General features: G+C 39.8%; 1 protein-coding gene and 1 long non-coding RNA gene across 4 annotated transcripts in view; one reads left to right on the top strand and one right to left on the bottom strand.

Moving 5' to 3' along the window:
* The first annotated feature begins 2,391 nt into the window (after positions 1 to 2,391).
* LOC109419404 (prohormone-3) overlaps positions 2,392 to 21,518 on the top strand; it is a 119,165-nt gene continuing 100,038 nt past the window's right edge. Inside the window, exon 1 of one of the 3 annotated variants that reach the window (XM_029853180.2) lies at positions 2,392 to 3,251. The gene's annotated coding sequence lies outside the window, so the exon portion shown is untranslated. The remainder of the gene's footprint in view (positions 3,252 to 21,518) is intronic. The other 2 variants (XM_029853181.2, XM_029853182.2) reach the window with 2 other exon arrangements.
* On the bottom strand, positions 12,356 to 12,910 carry LOC134289055 (uncharacterized). Its single transcript, XR_009998236.1, has 2 exons — positions 12,871 to 12,910; positions 12,356 to 12,809 (listed from the first exon to the last, which is right to left on the bottom strand). It is a non-coding gene; the product is annotated as an uncharacterized LOC134289055 (long non-coding RNA).

The raw sequence follows: 21,518 nt of genomic DNA, 5'->3' as shown, positions 1-21,518 counted from the left end.
AATATTTTTATACATTTTTGTTTAACTAATAAATTTTATTCTGAAAATCGAGTCCAACTTGTAACTTTGATATCTCAACAACCATTATTCCGATTAGGTTTATATTTTGCCAGAATATGTATCACTCAAACTGCTGCAGCATGGCAAACACTTTTATGCAATTAAAAACGATGCACCGATGTTTTACAGAAATTTTGTGTTTATCTTTATCTTGTTTATGTTTATCTGGGAATTGAAAAATTGATCTCTCGAAACACTTTGCCACATTTCTATGAAGTTCAATAATTTTAACCCAATTTATTTATGGTTATTATCTGCTAATATAATGTACTGAACAACTAACCAAGGCTGCTCAAATTTGAACTACGCGTTTTCTTTTTATAGCCTTGCAAAGTTGTCCTCTTCATAAAATGAACAGTCCTTAAGCTCTCCCGCCGCCGTGAGAATAGCCATATTTCGTATCGCTGAAACGAAAATTACGAACCCTGATCAGAAGGAGAGTTCAATCGTAGGCGCTATCGTGTCGGTTACAAGTACAGCCGAGTTTGTGCTCCAGCGTTAAAGTAACGGCTTTCGCTACTGAGTAGTAATGACTCGGGATGTAAGAAACGTGTTCAATTGCGTTAGTTGGGCAGCTTTTGCCAATGTATTCCTGCGTCTGGGATTGCCCGGGTACCTGTACAAGTTTTTCGGAAGTTACTTCCAGAATCGAGTACTAGTATATATGCGACACAGAGGTGGATTGAAAGTGCTTTCACACAATCTCACGAGTTCCGCAAGGGTCCATCCTGAGTTCGGTGTTATGGAATGTCAGGTACGACAAAGTTTTGAGGTTCGAGTTTCCGGTTGTTGTGGCCATTGTCGGCTTAGCTGGCGATATTTCGCTGGGGGTCTACGGCGAAACTATCGCAGAAGAGGAATTCACTGCTGCCCACCCGATCGCATATGTCCCCAAAAGAGCCTCCTCAGCAATAGTGACACTGTCCTGAACCAAATCCAATAACTCTACGGTTCATGCCAGTATATGGAAGCTACTGGCTGATGTCGCTTCGTCCATATTCAGGTATTGGAATCCGGCTTGGGACAAAGAGCTTCGTACCGACAAACTTTGTGTTATCGCTGTTAGAAGTAGGCAAGTTATTAGCAGCTTAAGATCTCATGTCGGCGTCCTTCTGCGATATATGCGGATAAGGCTTTACTTGCTTGAAGTTCAAATTGCGGTGCACGCAGTATCAATTCTTGATATTGTCCAGTGCAGCGCGAATGCAGGCGTGATGTCGTGTTGACCCTGTACCACCTTCCGAGGACAAACGGTGTGGTAGGACCACTTAGGAAGCTTGCCATACACCTGTGCCGTACATTGATGTCTTCCGAAAAGGCGTGGTACAAAGTCCGTAGCTGCAAGACTAGGTAGCTGACCTCGAGGTTGCGATCTACGCTAGCCCCTCTTTGAAACAATATCTTTTGGTAGTCCCGGAGAGACGACAGGCTTGGTGGTAATGATTACGGTTTTGGATTAGGACCGGGAAAGTCGTCATTTCTTCTTTGTAGGCGGAGGAGATCCTCTGATTCAAAAGCTTCCTCTCAAGTGTCAGTTGAGCAAACTCCAATAGCGAGAATTCAATTTCTCTATTTATCCATTTACGCTCTCCTGTTATTTAAAAAGAGGTTTTCCCTTAAGTCTTCCAACTAGCATATCTAAGTTGGCATCACTTCCATTTCAAAAGCGTTCACTGCTTTCGTCATGACTGGTCTATGGGGAGCTTCGCCTTCTTCCACAATGTGCCGCACCATCGATCGCCATCAGTGACAACAGTTCGGTAGCATGTTTCCTCACAAACATAGGAGATGATAGCTTAAAATGGTTCAGTACAACAAAAAGTTTGCCTGTCAAACTCTCACTGAGATATAAATACGGTGAAGTTAGTTTAATGGAGGGTGGATAATGTTGTATTATATATTTGAATAAATCTTGATTGATTTTGAATAGGGGTGAATATTCGGCTCTCTCTTCATCAAACTGACGAGACAAAATGCAAGTTTGTTCACTCTTTCTTACATTTGGACGTAAGACTGCATCACAGCCTAGCATTTTGTGGCCAAAAATTGCAGTCATCCTTACATATTGTTACTTCAGTTTGGAGAAGAGAGTATCGATGAAGAGAAATTCATCATGCGTTACTTTCGCGCTTTGCCGAACTCGATCTAGAAGCATTGAAATTGTTTAAACTTTAGTAAATACTCCATAAAAGATTATTTGCACCATTTCAACCCTATACCGAAACAGCACGTTCTCCCCCGAACTGGGTCCCCGAGCATGCGCGCTGCCACCCAAGGTCCTTCAGGTGCCCAGAGAGTATAGTATGTAGTAGAACCGCAAAAGCTTTCACCATGCTGTCTCGCGCTCACCCACGAGATCGTATACTCAGCACCGTGTAGGTACCATGGCCTACCCTCCTGCGGGTGGTAACGTGTGCTGTCACGCTGCACGCGGTCGTCGTGGTCTTCGTCACCGTAGTCAACGGCGTGGAACTTTGTCCGTACGGGAAGCTTTTCATTCAAACCCAACGCGAATGACGACGGCAGGACTCACTCTCTTTCTCTCGCTGTGTGCCTTCGGAACATCATCAGGACGACGCGACTCGCCCACACACACGGCGGCGGAAGCACACTAGAGCTATCGGTCGAGAATGTATTTCAACAGTTTCCGTCTGGCACGCTGCAGTACACTTTTGACCGAGGAATAGAACGTTTGCTGAAATACCAACACCAGCTGCAGGTGGTGTGCAGATCGGATTGACCCCGGGAGTGCGCTTGAGGTGTGGGAAGAAAAAGAAGATTTTTCCTGGAAATAAAAGAGTCCTCTTCTTCAGTCAGTGAGGTCCTTGCTCCAGCGTGAGCGAGTTCGGTTCGGAAAGCGGTGAATAATTCGTGAAGAGTGATAAATTGGTATCGAATTGTGTAGTGAATTTCGGTGGAAAATCCAAACGAAGTGGGAAAATAGTGTATTGATACTACGCAGCGGGAAAATCCATTTTTTGTTGACAAAGAAAAAAGGCTGAAAGAAATACTCACTCTAGTGCGTTCGGTGTGTGTTCATTGTGCGTAAAAGTCACGTTTCTTTGAAGTGCGAAAAGTGAAGGTGCCATACAATTAGGTTCTAAACCGCCCCAAGAAGGATTTTAGAATCGACTGGAATCGATTGTTGGGTACTCCTACCGACGGCGGATTCGTTTTACAGCAGTAAAAAGGTAACGTCAATCAACCGCACAAACCGAAACCCGCGAGAGTTCATGGTGTCTGGTGTCAGAGTTCACACCAACACGATAGAATTCCTCCTCATCCCTTTCAAACTGTGGTCTCTCTGTGCTGTTTCGTGGCAAAACCAACTGTGTGCAATCCGCACCAATTGGTGGGTGGGTGGTTGCTGGCATAAGCTTGGCGGAAAAACAAAAACATATCAATGTCTCAATTATTGCTCATTCGATTTTCCGCTATCACACGCTACATGGGGTTGGTTTTGTGGTTTGTTCCGTGCATGCAATCAGCTATACTAACGGGTAGGCAAACACATCATTCGTTGACGGGGTTACGTAATGAAATTTTGAAATAAGATACCTGGTACGGTTAGTTCGATATAAATTAGCGAGAATGATTAAAGGACCGGACATATATGTCATAATGTGGACAAGCAACTGATGAGCGACTTCGAGGGTATACATACACAGTTAAAATAAAAATGTAATTTTAAGTTTAATTTGATGCACATATTTGGAGCATCAAAAAAGACTCAAATTTCCATTACGCTTTAATTTTACACGACTCAAAATAACGAATGAATCGTGTAAATTTAAACGCCGTTGAATTTTACTATAAACAAAGCCGCGTTGGTGCCTTGCTTTGCTTCGTTCCATTTTCCAATTGTTTCAACACTACGTCCCGCCGCTGTTTTTCCCCGGTAAATCGGAAGCAAAAACAAAGAGACGCACTTCAAATAATGTACGAAATGAATGATTTTATTGCCTTTTTGTTTGAACATTTTATACATAAACACTACTTTATACAGCTAACGCAGCTTGTCGGAGTCAAGTGCTTCTTGCGCTCGGTGCTTGCTGATGCCATCATTGCGGTACCTAAAACGAACAGGTTCGGAAATTGATTATCACCTAATCAAATGGTTAAGCGGATCCTTACCTATGGAAAATTAAAAACGATACTTTTCCGCGGAAAGAATAACTTGCCAACTTCATTTTATTCCACGAAACTATCAGCCGATATCCAATACTAATCGAAATTTCTCAGCTCACCGGGGACACAACTGAACATGATGGCCATGTTTGGTTTTGTTTGGCACCAAACCTAGCAATTTTACACGTCGATTGAAAATTAAATTCTTCTCAATCGAAAAATCCATTGATAGAAATTCATTTTCACGACATAGGTTGAAAAATACACTGTGTCGTAAAATCGTGTGCATAATAATGTACTATCGAGTGTTTTTTCGTGCTCTAAATATGTGCATTAATTTAAACTCAAATTTAAATCTTTTTCTTGATTCAATTAGTGTAAATGTACAGCTTGAACGATTTACACATCGTTTAAATTTCACCATTTTTTGCTGTGTATGTACATTATTATATGAGCATAAGAAACAGTTTCTTAAACGAGCATTTTGCATTAAAAACAGTACATATATCCTATTCAAAAGAGTAGCATTTAGCTATTTTCCGAAACAAAGTTAACCCTGGTCGTGGAAATCCTGTAAAGAGTACATGGTCGAATTTCATAAATTTAAAAGCAGCTGCCCAAAAAAATTTGGAAAATATGTTGAACCAGCCAAGGGCTGAAAGTCTCTTAAATAAAGACAAATCAATCAACAATCTACAACAGTTGTCAGAAATATTACACTGCTCGACCATTTTTTTTTTTTTGAGCTTGTGTTATGGGATGAGAAAAAAGAGCAAAGGTTTTGGAGCCTAGAAGTGTCATAGTGAAAGCAATTTTGAAAAATATTGTAACGGGGCTTCACAGTTTATGACCGAAGTTTGTATGAAGAACTTGGGGTGTTCAATTTGATATGTGTATTAAAACGTGCATACATTCAGGCGTTTTTGGTGTTTTCAATCTTTTCGTTGTTTTTTAACCGATCTCGATTGTTTTTCATTAACGCAACTCTGGGGACATAAGAGGTTGGAAAAATAAGTGATTTTTCAATAACTAAGCATCTTTAAGGACAATATCAAGTAAATATCGGGTATTTGCCTAAAAATCCTTCAAAAATGACTGATTACTTAAGAAAGCGCAATCCCACAATAAATTCACAAAATACAGTATACTTAGTATAAACAGGTTGTTTCTGTGAGGCGCTTCATGCTTTATGAATATTGAACTTTATTTTAAAGTTTAACACAATCCTCTGCAAGAGTTCGCTATGAAGTTCCATCATGATGTCTTTGGGAATTCCTCCCGGAGTTTCCCCTGGGAATTCTTCCAGGAGTTGCTCTTGAGGATTCTTTCAGGCGTTTCCTTTAGGAACTCTTCCAGGAGTTCGTTTTGAGGATTCCTACAGGAGCTCCCTTCGGAGACTTCTCAAGGAGATCCTTTTGGGACTTTCTCATGAAGTTCCCTCTGAAGAATGGAAGTTTCTGCAGAGAATTACACCAGGACCTAACTTTGGGAATTCCTATAAGGAAGACCTCTAGGGATTCCTCCGGAAGTATTCCTCTAGGAGTTTCCTTTAGGGATTTCAATTCAAGTTCCCATAACAGATTTTTTTTTCAGAAGCTCCGTCAGTTTTATCTGGGGAGTCCTCCTTCCATAAGCTCCCTCTGGGGATTCCTTCTGAATTTTTCTCTGGAATTCTTCTAGGAATTTACTATGTGGGTTCCTCCATGAGCTACCTCTGGCAATACCTGTAAGATTTTCCTCAAGGATTTCCTCCAGCAGATCCCTTTTCTAATTCATCCAGAAGTTTCCTTTGAAAATTGCAATTAAAGTTTCTACACGAAAATTCTGAAAGGCTTTCTTTGGATTTGGTTGCCATGAAAAATTTCAATGATATCCTCTGGAAGATTTTTTTAGGAGTGTACTCTTGATATTTCAATGGAAGTTCATGTACATTTTTTTTTATTTTTATTTTTTTTTTCACCTCTGGGGATATCATCCAATGTTTCCTTTGTGGTTTCCTCCAGGAGTTCCCTCTGGAGGTCTCTTAAGAATTTCTCCAAGAATTTTTCAGAATATTTATTTTTTGTTCTTATTAACGTTCATTTTAACATTAAGCTAACTCTATACTTAAGATTCCAATAGAAGCTCCTTAACCTTCCGTAACTCGCTTGTATGGCCGCCACCGTCGGCACAACGCTAATGCTGAGTATAAAAAGCGAGATTTTTTTCAACGTGTTGTACAAAATACAACAGCGAGATCGCTCGAAGGTTAAAGGAATTTCTCCAGGAAATACTTTTGGGGATCCCTATTTGGGATTCCTTTGGGAAACATCTCTAAGGATACTTCCAGGAGCATTCTGTCAGGACTCAGGAGTTTCCTCTAGAGATTTCAATTAAAGTTCTTATAGAGTTTTTTTTTCAAAAAGCTCCAACTGAAGATTCTTCTAGGAATTACCTCTGAAGATTCTCCCAGGACTTGTCTTTGAGGATTCCTTTCAGAGTTCCTTCTGATGATTTTTCCAAGAGTTCTAGGAATTCCTCTAGGTTTTTTCTCTGATAATTCGTCCCCAATTTCCATATGAGGAATTCTCAAGGAGTTCTTTCTGTGGATTCTTCTAAGAGGTCCTTCTTAACAATCTTCCAAAAGTTCCCTCTGGGAATTCCTTAATAGAGGAATTCTCTCCGGAGATCTCTTGAGGGAATTTTCGATGGCAGTTTCTTCAGAAAATTTACCCAATAGATTCTTTCGGGGATCTCCTGGAAGCCTTCTGTGAGTTTCAATGATTTTTTCAATGGAAGTTCTCAGAAAGGTTTTTTGTTTCAGGAATTCTCCCTGAGGATTCGTATGAAATTTTCCTTTGAGTATTGCTCCTGAAGTACCTGTAAGGGATTCTTCCAAAAGTTCTCTCCAAGGTTGCGACCATTCATTTGCAAAGATTTACATTCATTTGCTATTATCTCAGTTCAGAAGCATGCTATCGAAAAACAATGTGTGGATGAATTTAACCTTGTAGTTTTATCTGAAAGTTTGCCGAATAACATTGGGGTCGCAAACGTATACCAAAGTCGTGAGCGAGCTGTGAAGGCAACTCTCCACGCGGTGAATGTAAATTTCATTCACGCTGTGGCAAGTTACCTTCACAGCTCGCTCACGACTTTTGAATGCGTGTGCAATCCCAATGTTATTCGGCAAACTTTCAGATAAAACTACAACACGCAGAAAAATATATATTAAATTCTAAAATAAACGACTTTGAAACAAAAATAAAATACCATTGATCCACGGCCTAAGTGCGATTTTTATTGAATCAACAACAGCAAGTATTTGCTTCAAAGCATTTATTTTGTTGTTTTTAAGTCTAGCTGTCATAAGCCTGAATGTAAATTCAAAGTGAAAAATATTTGATTCTAATATTCAATTTCATTGAAACAAATATATTTCTACTTTATTTCAAAAATATTTATTTTTGATTCAAAAAACACATATTTTTGAATCAAATACATATTATTTTCGTTTTAAAAATAATATTATTTGATACTAATACATTTCAAAAAGACCATTAAAATATATTCGTAATGGATTATCTGCTTTGATTGATTGCGATCTAATAAATACTGAGAGCATGTGATCAAAATGCTCCCATTAGTTATAAGATCGTATTCAATCAAAGTAGATAATCCAATAAAGATGGATAAGACTTTTGGGGAATCATATTTACTAGATTGAGCTAAATATATAATCTTAACAATAGTTTTCAGAATTTTGCAGTTTTATACTTTTCGAACATCGACATGTTTGCTGTTCGTAGCAAATAAGTTGTTGTGCAGCTGTCCCTTGTTGTATCAGCAACAGCCGGTGGAGGTGGAGGCAGTGTAGTTGCAGACGCAGATTCGACGGAAGGTTCAGTGGAATAGCGGAGGAAGAATCTGTCAATCAGAAAAGGTTTCCTTAGTAAACATAATTTTATGAACAGTAGATGCTTACCAGGTCTTTTCTCCATTACGGCAACATGCACTTTCTTTGTATCCGCTAGAATCAGCTACAGATTGAGTTCCTCGAGATCCTTGCGCTCGATTTTGCTGAACAGGTTAGCTGTGTAGCCGATATTTAGAAGGAGAAATATGAATTTTAGAAATGAACAATAAGTTTCACTTCATTGTACTTACCAAAGAAGGCAGTCACTGTGTCATCCGACAAACCAAACGGTTAAAATAAATTGAATGTTTTTAGTGTTCTTACTACGACCTCTATTTTAACAATTTCGTCCGGCGAGTCTTTTATTTTTTCAACAAAAACAAAATGCCGGCGGATATACTTGTGCAAAATGCTATATTTGTTTCAAAGTAGTTATTTTTTTTAAATCAAAAACACAACGACTTTGTTTCTAATACATTTATTTTAGAATCAAAGTCGCTTGGTATTAGAATTAAATATTAATTTGCTTTGATTTAAAAACAGTAATGAATTTGAATCAAAGTGGTTATGCATTTGTTTCAAATATGCGACATTTTTCTGCGTGAAGGTTAAATTCATCCATACGTTGTTTTTCGATAGCATGCTTCTGAACTGAGATAATAGCAAATGAATGTAAATTTTCGCAAATGAATGGTTGCAACCTTGGTTCTCTCTGCGGATTTCCTTTTGAATTACCGTTGAGGATTCCTCCAGGATTTGTCTCTAGGGATTCCTACCGAAGTTCCATCTGAAGGTACCGCCAAGAGTTTTCTCTGAGAATTTTTCCAGGAGTTTCTTTTTGGGATTTCAAAGGAACTGCCTTCCGGGATTTTTTGCAGGAATACCTTCTGGGTATCTCTACAGGAGTTCTAATAGGCGATTCCTCCAGGGTTCAGAAGATCCCTTCAGAAATTCCTCCAGTAATTCTCTCTGAGCATTTCAATGGAAGTTTCTGTAAAAAAAAATATACAGGAGTTTCTTTTGGTGGTTCCTTCTGGTTATACTTCTAAGAATCCGAACAGGGGTATTTTTCAGAAGTATTCTCTAAAGATTTCAATGGAATTTCCTTCAGGGATTCCTACAGGAGTTTATCCTGATTTCCTCTTGTGATTCCCCTGAAGTACTCTCTGGGGATTATTTCTTCAAAAAATTTCTTTGAGGATTTCTCAAAGATTTACTTTGTGCTCCAGGGTTTTTTTACCTCTGAAGATGCCTTCTGCCAGGATTAATCTTTCGGGAATCCCTAGTCGGAGCTATAAAAAAAATCCCTAGAGGGAACTCCCGAAGAATTCCTTGTGGTGGAATTGCCAGCGGGAACTCCTGAGGAATCTTCATAGGGAAGTCCAAGAGGAATCCCCAGAGAGATATCTTGGAGGAATCCACAGATGATAAACCAGGAGAAATCCTTGGACACAAATCTTAGAGGGATCCTCAGATGTAACTTCTGGAGGAGTTCTCAGAGAGAACTTTTGGGAAAAAATCCTCTAGGAACTTCAATTGAAATATTTAGAGGAAATTCTTGAAATCATGCTCCTGGAGGAACCCTTACCGGTAGTCACTGGAGAAAATACCTGCAGAAACTCCCATTGAAACCTTCAGAAGGAACTGCTAGAGAATTACTCAGAAGAAACTCCTGGAGAAATCCCAAAAGCGAAATCCTATAGGAATCCCCAGAGGGAACTCCGGAAGGCATTCCTAGAGCCAAATTCTGAAATTATCCCCAGATAGGACTCCTGGAAACAATTCTTCCTTCAGGTTTTTTTTAAGAACTAGCTGTCCCGGCAAACTTTGTCTTGCCAAGCTGTGGTGTTTTGACAACTGTTGAGCTCATAACGTCACCGCACTCTAGATTGATTTAATTTTGATCATGCTGAATTTGTTCCCGGTTCAAAAAAAAATCATTATTTTCACAATTTTCATACATTTTTAAAAGATTTCCGTAACTTTTTCTGCATATAAACACAGCCACCATGAATACGAATCAAACCCTGCATAAGCCATCCTGATCGGTTCACCCGTTCGTGAGTTTTGTTGCCTCAAAGGGACTTCAAAGTCATTTTTATATATATAGATATCCCTAGGGTTTTTAACAGGAATTAGGCATATGCATTATTGAAAAAAATCCCCCAACGAATCCTTTAGAAATTCCTCCACTGATTCCTTCAAGAACTTCTACATGAATTTCTTCAGAAATATTTCCTGAGATTTATTCAGTTATTAAAGGATTTCATCATGCTGACAACCTTATCTGAAAGGTTTTATCAAAACAAGAAAAAGTACACGAAAATTCTATATAGGTAGTGGGAGTAAAACATGATTTCCATATATCTGATTAGATAGTAAAATAAACAGATTATCAAATTGAAAATCCCATACAAAATCACGGAACGGCTCTTACTATAACTTTCTCCCGGTGTATAGAATATTCACTCCAAATAGACATTTTCTATTCTCGCCTTTCAGATAAGATATGAGTCATTAATGTACATGGTATGAGACATTACACATATTTTTTCCATTCTCCTTTTCCATGGATTTTTTTCCAGCAATTCACCTATTTTTTTTTTTTTTAATTTAAGAAATCTGTAGAAGGATTCTTTTTGGAATTTTTCTTTCGGTTCCTTTAGAAATTTCTCGTTCGTAGATTCTCCCAGGAATACTTTCTATTCGTCCAAGGTTTCTTACAGAAGTATTTTATAAAATATCATAAAAAAGCTGGATAATTCATCAACGGTTTCCTGAAGGAATTTCTAGAGTATCTTTGGAGATACAACTGGAGATTCTGAGAAGAAATTTTTGAATTTTCTGAAGGAATCAATGAATAAATCTCTAATTAAATTTCTTAATTGATTCCTAGAACTCAAACTCTGGAAGAACTTCTTCCGCAGGAAATCTTGAAAGAATTTCTTGCAAAATGGCTGACAGTTATCAGTGCACAACAATTTCTGAAGTAATCCCTAGAGCTTACAGAAATTCTCGGAGGAAAATTTAATAGCGGGAATTTCAAGCAAATTTGAACGAATATTCCGTAAGAAATTCCTGAGAAAATCCCGAAGAGGTTCCAGAAAGAACCCTGGAGGATTTTACAGAAAAAAAACCCTGAAGAAATCTCTCGAGGAACACCCACAAAATATTGAAAAAAAAAACCTCATGCAGAAACAAAATCTGAATTTCCGATGAAATCTTCGGAGAAATTTTGGGTTGAATACCCATAGGAACCTCTAGAGAATTTCCTGCAAGAATATCTTGAGGAGTTACTGGGAAAACAACTGGAAGAATCTTTGATGAAACATCTGAAGTAATCGCTAGAGTAACTCCTCTTCAATCTGTTTAAGAATTTCTGGAGAAATTGAGAAACCGGAGGAATATTTGAAGAAAGGCGTGGAGGAATATCTTGAAGAATTTCTTGACAAAATTGTAGATGAATTCCTGGAAATCTCAAAAAAAAAATTCTTGAAGGAAATTCTTAAGAAATTCCTGGAGGTACCTTTGGGGGTATTCTTGCTGAACTGAGAAAAATAGTTCCTGCAATAATTAAAGCTTGTTATTATGAAGCCGCAATTACGGTTTCTTGCACCTTTTTAGACAACTATGCAGCATTGCATCATACAACATTGTTTAAGAAACGATGAAGGAGAGTTTATGACATTATAATAAAGAACTGATGGTTCAAACTGCAGCTCCAGAACCGAGCTATGATCATTGAATGAACATGCAATTTTGATGCTTATAGAACGGTTGTTGTTGATCAGGTTCTCATTTGAGGGCAAACACAAGTTTACGAGAATTTGCATTTGAACTAAATTAGATACATTTGTTTTTGAATTTTTAACTTAACCACGTTGCTTTGAAAAACATGTTTAAAGCAATTATTGTAGCTTGGGAAAATATTCTGTTTCTTAATATTAAAACTTAAAATTAAAATATTAAAAAATAAAAAATCATTTTTTCAGCAAATATTGAAAACCTGAAAACTGAATCCAACCGGTTACCCTCTCTAGTATGTATGCCAAAAAATACCCATCCATACATTGTTGCACAGTATGGAACTACATTTCCCATTGGTAGCCTAGCCAGAAAAACTTTGCCCTAGCTGTCCATCAAAAGTCAAAGTGGTTTTAAAAGTTGTTTCACATGCCCAAACTTCCATGACAAGCCCGAAACGTTCACCTAATTTCGGTGGATTTTTCAATTATGCTTCGCTGGAAAAAATTGCATTAACATCAAAGAACATAATATAATAACTCACTTTATTGTTTTGTGATGAGAAAAAAAAAACAAAAAATTCAACGATCTTCTTTTCTATTTTTCACCGCCACCGGTCGCTATATCGACAATTTCTGCGATGTCACTGGCGGTGTCAGCCACATGACCAATCGCTTCAGCACCCTTTCCGGCCTTTCCCAGTCCTTTGGCAATTGCCCGTCCTATCCCGGCAAAATTGAATCGTCGCTCCAAATCCGACTCCGGATCCGCTGCATATGGATCTGCTGCCTGTCCACCCGCTCCACCACCACAGCAAGAGCAACATCCGCATCTACATCCACACTGCGGCGTACCGAGAACTGTGGCGATAATTGTGCAAATGCTCAATATTATTAGAATATTGTTCATTTTGATTGATGGATTCCGGTTTGTGTACTGATGAATGTTGACGTTGGAAAAGTTGTTTTAAGCGGAGTTGTTGCTATTTCAGTGAAGTGCTTATTTTTGCTGAAAGTATAAACAAATGTGCTTGAAATGTATACCGGTTTACATGTCCTTCCGTTGCAATGGCTGGGTTACAAAACTATCCCTTGAGCTCGTTGATCATTGAACGAACATTAACTGGAACGTTGAATGCATATAGGGTCTTGTACCATTTGGGCAGGTGTACCTATTTTGGGCACTTGCCGGTCGGTATAACTAAGTCAATTTCAAACCGATTGATTTGAATTTTTGTACAGAGTTAGATACTGTACGTGCCTAACTCTGTACAAAAATTCAAAGCAATCGATTTGAAACTGACTCAGTTATAGCGTCAAGTACCCAAAATAGGTACACCTGCCCAAATGGTACAAGACCCTATAATGTTTGTAAATTTACTAACGTTTGTCGGACAATTAAAATTACTAATCAAAACAACGTGTTTTAAATGTATCGTGTTATGTCGACCGCATTAATTAACTGGTCATCTGCAAATAAACAGCTGGTACTTAAACTACGCTCATTGGGTTGTTTCACACCTTTCAAGATACTCCAGTCAGTATTCGATTCTCCACCCAATAATGAACACCCTACTGGCAATAATCAGTATTTTCACATTGCTCTCGTTCATTGCCGGTGCTCCACGAGGCAGCTGCTGTGGGTGTACCTGCTGTTGTGCTGCGCCATGCTGCCGTGAAGTCTCAGATGGAGTGATCCAAACCAATCCACCACCAGAAAACGAAAGCCCTGTGGGCGGAGGTTCAGACGCTGCGCAGACAAGAGGGGTCAACATATACGTCTACAACTTGGACCATGGTACGCAAGGGTAGATAACACGATGCCATAACCTGAAGTAATGCAGTTCGGGATAAAATGGATTATTTTGTATGTCTGTTAAAATAAATGAACTCTAGAATTGGTTTAATTTTACATAATTTTTTTCTCATAAAAGTAAGTCGATTTTTTTACTATACGAGTTCTTGCACACAGCGAGCAATTGCACACAGCGATTTTTTTTTCAAGTAAGTACACATTACTTTTTAGAAAGCACCAACTTGAGCAAACATTGTTTTTTTTGTTTATAACGTAACGCTGAAATCGACAGTGCCTGAAAAGGGCACTGTAATAACGCATAAAGCGTAAATACGGCCTATAGCGCTTTACCACAGCGGGTTAAGAACAACAAAAATGTTTACCGAGTACTCGGGAACGCAGTTGCGCAAAAACTGAACAGTTACATATCAAATGATACGAAATTAAATTCCATAATCGGATTCACAGCTATCACATACATATAAATCAGCTTGCTGAGTATTCGCCATGTGATAGCTGAGTCGGCAGTGGCCAGTCAATGCTTTGACCAGCATGCTGCAATTCTGCTTAGACAGATTACTTAGATACTTCGCCACCCCAAAAGATGGCTCAGTACAATACAATTTTGTTTGACGACATAACTCCAAACTATTCCAGTATTGTTTGTGCTAAGTGGCAGCCCAGGTGTCAATCTGAAGCTTTACCCAACACTTCGATACCGGAATAGCTGGCTCCGGACCAATGAAGTCATGTGATGCTCCAGTGCGAGCTAACTCATCAGCCAATTCATTTTCAATGATGGAAGAATGGTCAGGTACCCATACAAAGTGAACAGCCTTTGCTGAATTCAGCTCCTCGATTTGAGTTCAAAAAGCGGTAACTAACTCCGACCGAAGCAAGTGCTTTAATAGCAGCCTGGCTATCTGAACAGAAGTATATTACTTTGCCCATTACGTGTTGCTGAAGTGCTGACTGCACTCCACACATAAGAGCAAATATTTCGGCCTGAAAAACAGTTCAGTGTCTTCCAAGTGAGTAAGACTGATGTAGCCTTAGCTTACGAGAATAGACACCAGCACCTGCTCGACCATCGAGAAGGGAGCCATCTGTGTACCATACGATGCCGTCTGAAATACTTCTTTCCAGATATCCAGATGTCCACTCTTCCGGGGAAGGGAATTTCGTGGAAAATGTCCTACAGGGGGTGGCCAAAATGTTTGGGATAGGCAGCTCTTTTTCTCTCATAAAAAAAGTTCAATATGATGTAAATTTTCATATAGTGCATCAAAAACTCTCAAATTTTGATCGTTTGTCAACCTATTATATGTGCATCATTGGTACAAATTTGAGCCCGATTGGTTAATCTTTCGCGAAGCTAGAACTGTTTTCGTAAAGCACTGTTTTTCAGACAGCTTATTTTTGAACTGTCATATCTCAGAAACCAGTGAACCGAATTGAATGAAATTTTGAACGTTTATCCATAATATATTGGTGCTTCATAAGTTAATTAAACATAGGTACTTTTTAAACATTTAAAAAAGTTATCATGGATTGACACTTTTTGGATTTTTCTCGAAAAAAATGTATTTTTTTACATCAATGTCATAAAATTTTAGTTTTGATATCCAAAGAAACTTTACTTCTGTTCTCGAGATATCTCTAATTAGATATATTAGAGCCTATTTGGATTGAAGGAAGAACACTCTTAGCAATTTTTGTGTGGTATTGTAAATTTGACTTACTTTCCTCTATGTGGGTGAAAATGTCAAACCGGTAGAACTTTATTCGTCGTGAGAAAATATTACATTTTATAATGCCGCATGAAGTATCAATATATTGTTGATAAGGCAGCATCCATTTATTACGTAACGCTAAAAACGATATTTTTTTAACCCCCCCTCCCCCCTCCGTAACGCTTTTTTTGTATGAAAACCCGAAGTTTTTTGTATGGGCCGTAACGCTCAGCCATACTCCCCCCTCTCCCTAGAGCATTACGTAATTTGTGGACGCCGCCTAAACGTTCAAAATTTCATTCGATTCGGTTCACTGGTTTCGGAGATATGACAGTTCCAAAATTGGTTGTCTTAAAAATAATGTTTTACGAGAACGGTTCTAGCTTTACGAAAGATTAATCAATCGAGCCTAAATTTGTATCAGTGATGCACATAAAAAGGTTGACAAACAGTTAAAATTTGAGAATTTTTGATGCACTCTATGAAAAGTTACAACATGTGAATATTTTTGAGAGAGAAAAAAAGTTGCCTATCCCAAACATTTTGGCCACCCCCTGTATATGGAAAATTACAAGCAATTATAAGATCACTTGGAGCAAGGACCACTTTGTCCCAATTCACCAATAGTGGAAACAACGAAGTGTGTCTTGATCTGCGGGTTACAGGAGTTTCCTCTAGTAAACCGAGTACCCGTAGACGGTAAGTGCAAGAAAGTCCTTCTTGTTCGAGATGAATGTGTAGTGTGTTCGAGCGCTGCCGTGGGATTTGAAGAGAACGCTCCAAACATCGCCATTAAGCATATCCTTCGGAGAAGGCCTAATATTGATTGGATCGTTCTCACTTCGCCCTTTTGCCACCACACAAGGCATCCATAGGCCAATATTGGACGAACAACAGTTATGTAAATACTTTTGATATACTTGAGTTTTAGACCCCAAGTTGTACCAAAGGTACGCCGGCATTGCCCGAAGGCCATACAAGCTTTCTTGATTCTGAACTCAATGTGAGGTGTCCAGGAAAGCTTGGAATCAAGAATAACTCCAACGTACTTCACCTGTTCAGTCACATTGATTTTAGAATCAAAGAGACGCATAGGTTGAACACCATTACGGTTTCGTTTTTCCGTGAAAAAATAGATGTGTCACTCGGATTAACCGAAAAGCCATATTGGCGACACCAACCCTCAACACCCTCAAGAGCGTTTTGCATCAGGTCGAAAAGGGTGATGATGCACATACCAACCAACAATGTAAAATAAAGGTCGGCAGAACCATATGTAGGAAAACCGCTATTATTGAGTTGCTTCAATAGCGTATCTCCTACGAGATTCCACAAAAGCAATGACAAGACTCCCCCTTGGGGGCACCCACAAACACTCAATTTCCTAATCGCTGCTTGACGCAATGTCGAGAAGAGATGTCGGTTTTTGAGCATTTGGTGAATCCAATTGGAAATCATTGGAGATATACCATGACCCCGTGCGGCTTCCAATATGGCATTGAAAGGCACGTTATCAAAGGCACCCTCGATATCTAAGACAACACCCAAGTAGGATTGCTTTTGAGCGAATGCCTTCTCGATATCGTAAACAACTTTGTGTAAAAGAGTCACAGTGGACTTTCCAGATTGGTAAGCATGTTGGTTCACATGAAGAGGCAAGTTGGCCAGATGAACATCACGGATGTGATGATCTACAATGCGTTCTAAGCATTTCAGAAGAAAAGAGGTCAAACTGATAGGTCTAAAACTCTTTGCTTCTTCATACGACGCACGACCCACTTTCGGAGTAACTTCACAGTAATATCCCGCCAAAGTTTGGGAATATATCCTGTTGTAAAACTGCAAACAAGTATTTTTTCAAAACATGTTTGAAATAATCAAATCCCTTCTGAATCTAAATAGGATAAATCCCATCTGCCTCAGGAGATTTAAAATGAGCAAAACTATTTAGTGCCCACTCAATCGATTCTATAATTACAATATTCCGGGCCGAAGTCAGAGAATCATAACTACAAGAAAAGACATCAGGTTCATCCGAAGATGTAATATCCACACATCCGGGGAAGTGTGTGCTGAACAAGCATTCCAGAACTTCCTCATCAGAGGAACGAAGTTCGTTTACTCGAAAATCCTTAGATTTCGCAAGGATTTTGTTTAACCGACTGACTTCACTAAAACTGGAAACATTTGTACAAATGTTTTTCCAGCCGGATCGTTCAGCAGACCGGAGAGCTTTCTTATAGGCCTTGCGAGCCGACCTGAAACCCTCCGATCCAACAGAACGTCGTCTGTTCCAACTCTTTCTACATTGTTTCCTGAGCTTCGCTAGATAAGAGTTCCACCAAGGGGTTCCTCTTGTGGTCTTCACAGACCGGAGAGGGCAAGCTCCTCAAAAGCTTCCATGATGAAGGTCGTTGTAGTATCAACGGCTTAATCTAAATCACTTGGAGTGTCAAAGGACGGTGAGTATCCATGAAATTTGACCGCAACCAAATCAGTAAAGAGATCCCAGTTTGTTAAACGGGGATTCCTGAAACGCAAAGTTTGCGAAGTAACATTTTAATGTTCAAAAAAGATGTAGCGATGGTCAGATAAAGATTCTTCATCTGACACATGCCAATTGGTCAGCTCGTGGTGACTAATTCTACTAGAGCAAAGCGTTATGTCTAACACTTCCTCTCTAGCAGATACCATGAAGCAGTGATCCAAAATGTACTATCAAAAACTGTAGTTTGCATGATAATCGTGGATGTATGGTCTTGACTATCATGCAACAAAAACATTCACGTATGACCAGATGAAATATTCATGGGTGACTGTGACATTTTTTTAATCACGGCAAAAAATGTAGTGGATTTTCAAATTGAGTGAACTAATGAAATACCAGTGGTTCCGAAAACTGCGAACGGGACATGCGTATAATTTAGGAACCGGAAGTGTGCAGAAGCGGAGACAAAGATTTTCGGATTGTGCGTTCCGAGGGTCATAACCACCAATGGAGCAGGGGAACAAAAGTCAGTGGCTCCCAACTGAATAGTTACGGCCCACGTCTAACAAATCAAAAAGTCTCATGCCATACGGATATTTTCAGACCTGGCTAACTGAGCTGATGTTGAAACCCGATATCCTAGGCCATTTTGGAATTCAATATGGCGCTTGGGGTTTCTGGGACAATACAGGGACACTACTGAGGGTTTCCGCCATCGTCAAAAACGCCTTTGTAACGACTTTGAAATCAAATCCGCTGAAAATGCTCTGAAGCTTCTTGGAATGTCTCCAGAATCCCCAGAAACCCCATGTAACGCACCTCAGGCCCTCCGAAACCCCAGAAAACGCCATGTAACGCCTCCGTAACGTTTCTGAAATCTGCCGAAAATGCTCTGAAGCTTCTTGGAATGGCTCCAAAATCCCCCTAATACCCCCAGAAACCCCATGTAACACACCTCAGACCCTCCGAAACCCCAGAAAACGCCATGTAACGCCTCCGTAACGTTTCTGAAATCTGCCGAAAATGCTCTGAAGCTCTTTGGAATGCCTCCAAAATCCCCCTAATACCCCCAGAAACCCCATGTAACGCACCTCAGACCCTCCGAAACCCCAGAAAACGCAATGTAACGCCTCCGTAACGTTTCTGAAATCCGCCGAAAATGCTCTGAAGCTCTTTGGAATGCCTCCAAAATCCCCCTAATACCCCCAGAAACCCCATGTAACGCATCTCAGACCCCCCGAAACCCCAGAAAACGCCATGTAACGCCTCCGTAACGTTTCTGAAATCCGCCGAAAGTGCTCTGAAGCTCTTTGGAATGCCTCCAAAATCCCCCTAATACCCCCAGAAACCCCATGTAACGCATCTCAGACCCTCCGAAACCCCAGAAAACACCATGTAACGCCTCCGTAACGTTACTGAAACCCGCTGAAAATGCTCTGAAGCTTCTTGGAATGCCTCCAAAATCCCCCTAATACCCCCAGAAAACCCCATGTAACGCATCTCAGACCCCCCGAAACCCCAGAAAACGCCATGTAACGCCTCCGTAACGTTTCTGAAATCCGCCGAAAGTGCTCTGAAGCTCTTTGGAATGCCTCCAAAATCCCCCTAATACCCCCAGAAACCCCATGTAACGCATCTCAGACCCTCCGAAACCCCAGAAAACGCCATGTAACGCCTCCGTAACGTTACTGAAACCCGCTGAAAATGCTCTGAAGCTTCTTGGAATGCCTCCAAAATCCCCCTAAAACCCCCAGAAAACCCATGTAACGCACCTGAGACCCACCGAAACCCCAGAAAACGCCAAGTAACGCCTCCGTAACGTTTCTGAAATCCGCCGAAAAGGCTCTGAAGCTCTTTGGAATGCCTCCAAAATCCCCTTAATACCCCCAGAAACCCCATGTAACGCATCTCAGACCCTCCGAAACCCCAGAAAACGCCATGTAACGCCTCTGTAACGTTTCTGAAATCCGCTGAGAATGCTCTGAAGCTTCTTGGAATGCCTCTGAAATCCCCCTTAAACCCCCTCAGACCCCAAGTAACGCCCTTGACACCCTCTAGCACGAGTTATCCGCATTTTTCTTTCGCAGTTTTCGGAACCACTGGAACTCCAACTCTACATTTCAAAACTGTCATTTCGTACTCCCATCATCTTGATTTGTGTACAATCATGGTGCCAAATGCTACATTCATGGTAGACGACATTGATGCATCGACGGCAGCATGAATGTAGTGTGTGACGGTAGTATGCAACATTAGTCATGACGGTAAAGGCGTTGCGACGATAATGAAAAAAATGTACTATACGGTTCACTGCCATGAAGGTTGGGCGGTTGCCTACACACTTAGAAAAAAATGACGGATTACGGTAAAATTTTACCGTAATCTCAACAGCTGAACGTACGGTAAAAAGTTCGGTGATTTTCCAAACCACCGAACGTACTGTGAATCTCAGGAAAATGCATCTGTCAAAATTACCGGAACGTTCGGTACTTTTTACAAATTTACCGTAAAAATCGCAGAACGTTCGGTATGTTTGTTTACAAATGAATTCTCAATATCACTGAACGTACGGTAAATTTTACAAATTTACGGCGATTTTATGCGAGCACAAAAAACAATATTTTCATAAAAAACGTCGATGATGGGATTGAATACATGACCTTCTGATCAGGAACCACACTTGCTGCCACTGTACAAGAGAGTCTTGCTTGGAGATGATGCACAAATTCTAATAGAACTGATGCTCGAAGCTGCCGGCGTGGCTGTCAAACGCATTTTACAGTAGTACGGTAAAATATTCACAGGTCTCCTGTAAATTTGTCTGATTTCACCGGTTCTTCGGTGATTTCTTAAATTTCACAGATTTTCTCCTGCAATTTCATCGATTTCGCCGTAATACTGTAGTTTGCTTATTTACAGACCAGTTTCGGTGATTTTTTTTCACCGAATACTGTAATTTATTCTAAGTGTGTATGTTAAGTAATCTAAGATCTGTACTACTTAAATATTCCATCAAACTGGAACCTTTCAAGTTAATGTCTAAGCTGCCCCAGATGATATGGTGAGCATTTGCATCACTGTCAACAATCAGCGGAAGGCCTTTCGAAGTACAGTATGCGATGACTTGTTTAAAAGCATCCGTAGGGGATGGTTCATCATGCGGTAAATAAACCGAACACTAGACGTATATCCTGTTGAGGTTTCCAACGGATACATCAATTGTGACAACACATACATATCTGATAGTTAATTCAGAGACGAGTTTAGTAACGATTGCGTTGTTGACAAGCACACAGGCTCGAGGCATGACACGTGAGTTTGCCATTTCATTTTTACTGAAAGTAGCAAACACCGGTTTCCTAGATAGAACTCCCACTACCCAAACTAGGCAATATCAAACTCTTTACAATCATAGCACAACAAGGAACAGCAGCAATAAAACTAGATCGGTATCGATTGGAAAACGCCAAAGGCGAGGATTCACAGAATAAACTGTGTAAATCGCATAATGCAAAACCATATTGGTGACAATTTAAACTAATTAATAACATCTTCATAATCCCGCCCTTTTTTTGTTTTTATTTATGTGTATTTTAACATAACGCTAATTCTACACTTAATCCCGCCCTTATTCAGCCTCAAGTTTGAAACTGAATAAGGGCAGCTGATTGTCTCG

Source organism: Aedes albopictus, chromosome 2, assembly GCF_035046485.1.
Source record: "Aedes albopictus strain Foshan chromosome 2, AalbF5, whole genome shotgun sequence".
Lineage (NCBI taxonomy): Eukaryota > Metazoa > Arthropoda > Insecta > Diptera > Culicidae > Aedes > Aedes albopictus.
Note: the sequence above shows the minus strand (reverse complement) of the source record. Positions and strands in the feature narration are given on the sequence as shown.